The sequence below is a fragment of the Suricata suricatta genome, chromosome 4 (assembly GCF_006229205.1).
Source record: "Suricata suricatta isolate VVHF042 chromosome 4, meerkat_22Aug2017_6uvM2_HiC, whole genome shotgun sequence".
In the NCBI taxonomy this organism is placed as follows: Eukaryota; Metazoa; Chordata; class Mammalia; order Carnivora; family Herpestidae; genus Suricata; species Suricata suricatta.
The window spans coordinates 86,233,096-86,239,095 of record NC_043703.1 but is presented as its reverse complement, the minus strand read 5'-3'; positions in this window follow the sequence as shown (position 1 = coordinate 86,239,095).

The window sequence follows — 6,000 nt, the reverse complement described above, 5'->3', positions numbered from 1 at the left end:
GTAAGCAACATTTATAATGACTGCATAACATCCCTACTGGTAGAGATGCTATAGATTTCCTAGCTATTTCCTTATTGTTAGACATTTAGGTGTTAGTGATAAAAGTAAATGCTATTGAATATCTTGTCCAAACCGGGTCTTCTGATTCTGATTTCTTTAAGATAGACTTTCGGAAGTGGAATTTGCCAGAGAACCTGGTAAACTAAGTCCTGGTCCCCAGCTGGGGAGCAGATAGGACCAGGACTCAGCATATCACCCCTGCTTGATGAAGTGGTGGTTCTCATCAGAGCTGGGCATCTTCCTTGTAAGCCCAAGAGATCCAGTTGGATCTAGAATGGGGAAATTGGAACTGAGGAGTTAGGGTTTGTAGTTAACTCATGAAAGCTACTGAAACATGCAGTGAGCAAAGATGAGTCCACTAACATATGCCGATACGTTGACCTCGTCTCCCCTGATGTTAAGGTAAGTAGCTGCAGAAGGCAGCGACCACATACCCTCAGTGTTATTTGGACCTACAGTCAGGACTGGGTGGTCCCAGTCTCTCTGAAGTGGCTGGGTTTTTAACCATGTTACAAACACCTTATAAAGTCCTGGAGGTGTTGGTACAACAAAAGTGGCAGCGGGAAATCAGGAACTTACTCACAGGAACCCACCAATAGAGTGAAAAGCAACCATAGAATGGGAGAATATATCTACAATACCTATATCTGACAGAGGATTCCTATGTAGAATGCATAAAGAACTTCTACAAATCAATAGGAAAATAGCAAACAGCTGAATACAAAATGGGAAAAAGACTGAATAGGAATTCCACACAAGAGAACACAAAATGTCCAATAACATGTGAAAAAGGGCTGAACTTCCTTTGGTCATCAGGAATGTGGAAGTTAAGAGCACAATCCCATACCACTAGACACTAGACACCCAGTGGAATGTCTAAAAAAGAAGAAAGTATTGATTGTTGATGTGAGGAAAAACTTGTTCCTTTACTCACTACTCACAAAATGCTCTGCACTTCAGTTGTATAAGTGTTCTCCCCGTGTATACCTTTCGTATGAGATATTCAGTCGTCTCCCTTTTGTTCAGAGTTTCCTGGGAATCTTGCAGCCAACTGAGAGACAATGAAGCATTTCCTTGCCTCATATCAAAATTAAGTTCACTCTTTGGTTGGGCTGATTTGGGGTTCGCCACTCCCAAATTTGTGCTGTTGAGTTCTAATCCTCAGTTAGAATGTGACTGTTTTTGTAGAGAGTCTTTAAAGAAGTAATTGAGTTAAAATGTCATCAGGGTGGGCCTTGATCCACTATGACTGGTGTCTTTATAAGAGAAGGAGATTAGTACACAAATAGACAGATAGAAGACTATATGAAGATACAGGGAGAAGATGGGCATCTGCAAGTCAAGGAGAGAAGTCTGAGAAGAAATCGACCCTACTGACAAGCTTGATCATGAACTTCTAGCCTCCTGAACTACCAGAAATAAATTTCTGTCATTTAAGGCAACCAGTCTGTGGTACTTTGCTCTGGCAGCCTAAGAAAACTCCTTCCTACACATTTCTACCCACCTGCTTTCGAAAGGGAAATGCCTTGCTATAATGCCCAGAAAAGACAGTGGTGGAAAAACAGCATGAGTATTTCTACAAAAGGATGAAAAAGGAAGTAAACATCTGGCAAGATTTTAGCTCAGATATAAAAGTCAAATGTCCATCGAACTCGGCTGCCTGAAGCAAAGCAAGGAAGCAACGAATGTTCTCAAAAGTTTCTAAGCCAGCATCGCAGAACCAAATTTCCTGCAACTACACACCCTCTCACTGCATCACTCATGTTTGAACCCCAACTGCAAGGCTCACTCTTGCGGGAGAATAACAACAACCCAACAGGCATGAGAGAAATAGAAAAACTATGGAAGACAGACCCAAGAATTTAAAAAAGTATAGCTACCCGAGGATACTTTGTATAGAGCAAATAGTTTTTTTTTTTTTTAAATTTTTTTAATGTGTATTTATATTTGAGAGAGAGAGGGCATGTCTGAGCAAGGGAGGGGGAGAGAGATAGAGAGGGAGACACAGAACTCAAAGCAGGATCCAGGCTCTAAGCTGTCAAAACAGAGCCCGATGTGGGGCTCGAACTCATGAACTTCAAAACCATAACCTGAGCTGAAGTCAGATGCTTAACCAACCTAGCCATCCAGGGACCCCTAGAGCAAATAGTTCTTTATGCCTAATTGGCCCTTGCCATTCTGTGTCAGAGCATAATCAGAGCAGGGTTAAATTGTGTCTGTATACTCTATTTGAAGAGAGGGAAATATGTGATCCATTTTAGAAAAAATTTAAATCAGTTTCAGTGGGGTGTTTGACTATCTGGTAGAGTCAGTTATCATAAAGGATGAGGCGATTCTCCAGTGGGGGGGTCTAGACTGCACAGATAGTTATTGTGGGGCTGACCAAGAGGTCACAGAACTCCCCTAAGCATTAAGAGAGCAGGGCGTGATCTCTCATTCACTGCCTTTCAATAGTGCCTATATCACTGTCTGGACTATATAAGGAGCTCAAAACAGTGTTAAATCCCTAAATGCTGATGTCGCGTTAAAGGGCAGCAAAGAGGTGGGTATGAAGTAGAACTACCGAGACACTGTAAGGATGCAGGTCTGATTCAGGTTTCCCCTCTGACCTTGAAGGCCAGCTAACACCATTAACATTTCTGGGGGCGGGCCTAAAGATGGAGGTTAAGACTAGTCACGCCCTACCTGAGGGTTCTGGGTCCACTCTATAATTGGTTAAAGTTACTGTCAATGATGTGATGCTATATTGATTGGACCCCTATACCTGTGTCACAATTTCCTGTAACTCCCCCTTCCCAAACTCATAAAAGGCCCTGCCCCGCCATATTTGGGGCTCTCAGCATGGATCCACTGCATTGGTAAAGTCTGTGAGCCCGAGCTTAGGCTCGGCCAGCCTAAGCCCGTAATAAAACCACCCTTTGCTTTTGCATGCATGACTCGGTCTCCCTGGTAGTCTCTGGTTTTGGGGGCAATATTAAAATCTGGGCATAACAACACAAGCTCAGGAGAACTTAGGGCCTTCAGGAGGCCAAGGATAGGCCACTCAAAATTGGCATATTGATTATTTAAAATAAAATTTACTTAAGACACAGCCTGTATAAGAATAGTCAGAACTCCTCTGTCTCCCTGAAATCTTCTTTATGAGAAGTACCTATCTGATGCCACACTTACCATCAGAGATGGGAGATTTAGAGGGGTGAAGGCTGTACCAACAACCCTTGTTACTTTTTATCAATGTACTACTCCAGCCCAAATTCTGTATAGAATTCCTTACTAATTGTATAATAGGAAAAGATAGGAGAAAATAGGCAGAGAGGGAAAGGTTAGGACCTGAGGTTTGTCCTAGGTGGGGAAAAACACATATTTTGGAACAATGCTGGGAGCAGCTGACCACAGCAAACCTCCTGGGGCATAAATTTCCTCTTAAGATTGTGACAGACACCACCTACTCCCCTCAGGTTCCCCTCAGGAATTTGCCAATCAAAATATCTAAATAAAATAAGTAGATCATAAAATGCATGCCCCACAAGGAATGATGTGGCCGTAGACCACCCCTCATACAATAGAAACAAGCCAATCAAAAAGGAATGACCAGGCATTTAGTTACGTAGTCCATAAGGGTAGAACCTGGGAAGGAACAAGGGGGAAGGGAAGGGACCGACCAAAACCCTATAAAACAAAATGCCCCCTCTCAGTAAAGAGAGATCTTATTCTATTCTTAACTTTCTTTACCACCTCTTCATTCTTCGAATAAGCAAGACAACAAATCACAGGTATTGAGGTAAAAAAAAAAAAAAATCCTGCAACAATTGAAGCTCCCAATGCCTCATAGATTTATTGTCTATCTAAAAAGTATGAATAAAATATTATGGAAAATAAATAAATAAAGTAAAAAAAAATAAAACGTATGAAAAATGCCTTGATCATTTCTTTAGGTATCAATTTCATTTTTGGGCCTCTGTGCTCCTGTAAATAACCTTTGGGGCTTTTCCCCTCCTGATAATCTGTCTCATGTAAATTATTAGTACAGCTTGAAGAACCTTGGGCCAGCAATCCTCCCCTCAGCCTCTAGTGGGTTGAATGTGTCTACCCACAATTCATGTCCACCTGGAACCTGAAAATGGAGTCTTTGTAGATGTAAATGAAACTGCTTAAAAACATAAAGTTGCACAAAAATCAAAATGGCTGCACTAACGTTTCAGCCTAGGTCGATTTTTAAAGTAACCATCTTCCTCTCTTTTGCACACCTCCCCTTCTTAGCCTTTTGTGTCAGGAACCTGGTACCACCCTGAAAACTACTCTGGAGGCTGGCAGCACCTACACAACTCCTGTTGAAACCAGCTAGGTCCTGTATTTCCCAGTAACTCCCCTCCCTGACCCTTTCCTTCAGGGAGGGGGAAAGAGGTCGGGCTTGCAGTTTTTTCAAGAGCTGCCTGCTGCAGCCTCCTTTGCCAGGCAAAGCTATAAAGTTATTCCTCTCTTTAAAAAAATTTTTTTTTAATGTTAACTTTTGAGAGAGAGAGAGAGACTGAGTGTGAGCAGGGGAGGGGGTTGGAGAAAAGAGAGAGGGAGACACAGAATCCAAAGCAGGCTCCAGGCTCTGAGCTGTAAGCACAGAACCCTATGTGGGACTGGAACCCATGAACCATGAGATCATGACCTGAAACAAAGTCAGATGCTTAACCGACTGAGCCGCCTAGGCGCCCCAAAGCTATCGTTCCTCTTTATCCCAAACTCTTGTCTTACCATTTTTTTCTGGCCCAGAAGCACAGAGGTCGGTGTTTGACAACATTATCAGGGAAGGTGAGGTCCTACTAGATTAGGGTCAACCCTAAATCCAATGACTGGTGTCCCCAGAAGAAGGCCATGTGACACACAGACATGTCAGAGGCGAAGATGGGGATGTGGCACTATAAGGCAAAGGTTGCCAGAGAATGCTGGTAACCACCAGAAGCTAGGAGACAAGGATTCTTCCCTAGAGCCTTCAGAGGGAGCACAGCCCTGCCAACCCACACCTTCATTTGGGACCTTTAGCCTCCAGGACTGTGAGGAAACAAATTTTTGTTGGATTAAACCACCCAGTTTGTCATTATGTGTTGCCAGGAAAACTAATGCAGGACCTGAGAACTGTTTTCGGGGAACATGTAAGAAAACTCGAGATATCATCTTTATTTTGAAAATGATCCTGATGGGGTTTTGGGGTGATGGTGGGGTTCAGAGATGATGGCCAAGAAAGAATAATGATTTTCTTATTAAAGCACAGAGACAGGACCCATGGGCAGAAAGAGCTTCACTGGGTTGTGATTACATACTATGAAGATGGGGGAGTTGCAAGTTAAGAGGAAGTTTATAAAGGGATTTCCATATGCTAAAGAAGATTCAGATTACTGGAGACCTAGCTATTGTCAAGCTAAAGTCGTTTTTCCCTCTAGCAAAGCATTAAGTTTAAGACAATAGGGAGTTCCTGGACTTTAGGCTGTAGGTGAGATAGCCCTTTTTGGGGTAATTATACAGTTTAACCATTTGTTTTCGTTACTTTCCTTTGTTCTTGGGCAGCCTGGAGTACCTAAGGAATATCACACATATCCTACCTGCTGGGTGGGTGGGTGGGTGTGTGTGTGTGTGTGTGTGTGTGTTAGCTTTGCCTTGCCCTCAGCTTGCCTTATGCTCCCTCATCAGTCCTACGGAAAGAAAAGGATTTTTCTTTTGGTGGTGGTAGTGGTGGTGGTGGGTATTATGTTCAAGTATTTTGAAACACCTTAAAAAACAGTCAAACCTAGGGGCACCTGGGTGGCTCAGTCGGTTAAGCCTCCAGCTTCGGCTCAGGTCAGATCTCACATTCGTGGGTTCGAGCCCCGCGTCGGGCTCTGTGTGGACAGCTAGCTCAGAGCCTGGAGCCTGCCTCTGGTTCTGTGTCTCCTTCTCTCTCTGCCCCTGCCC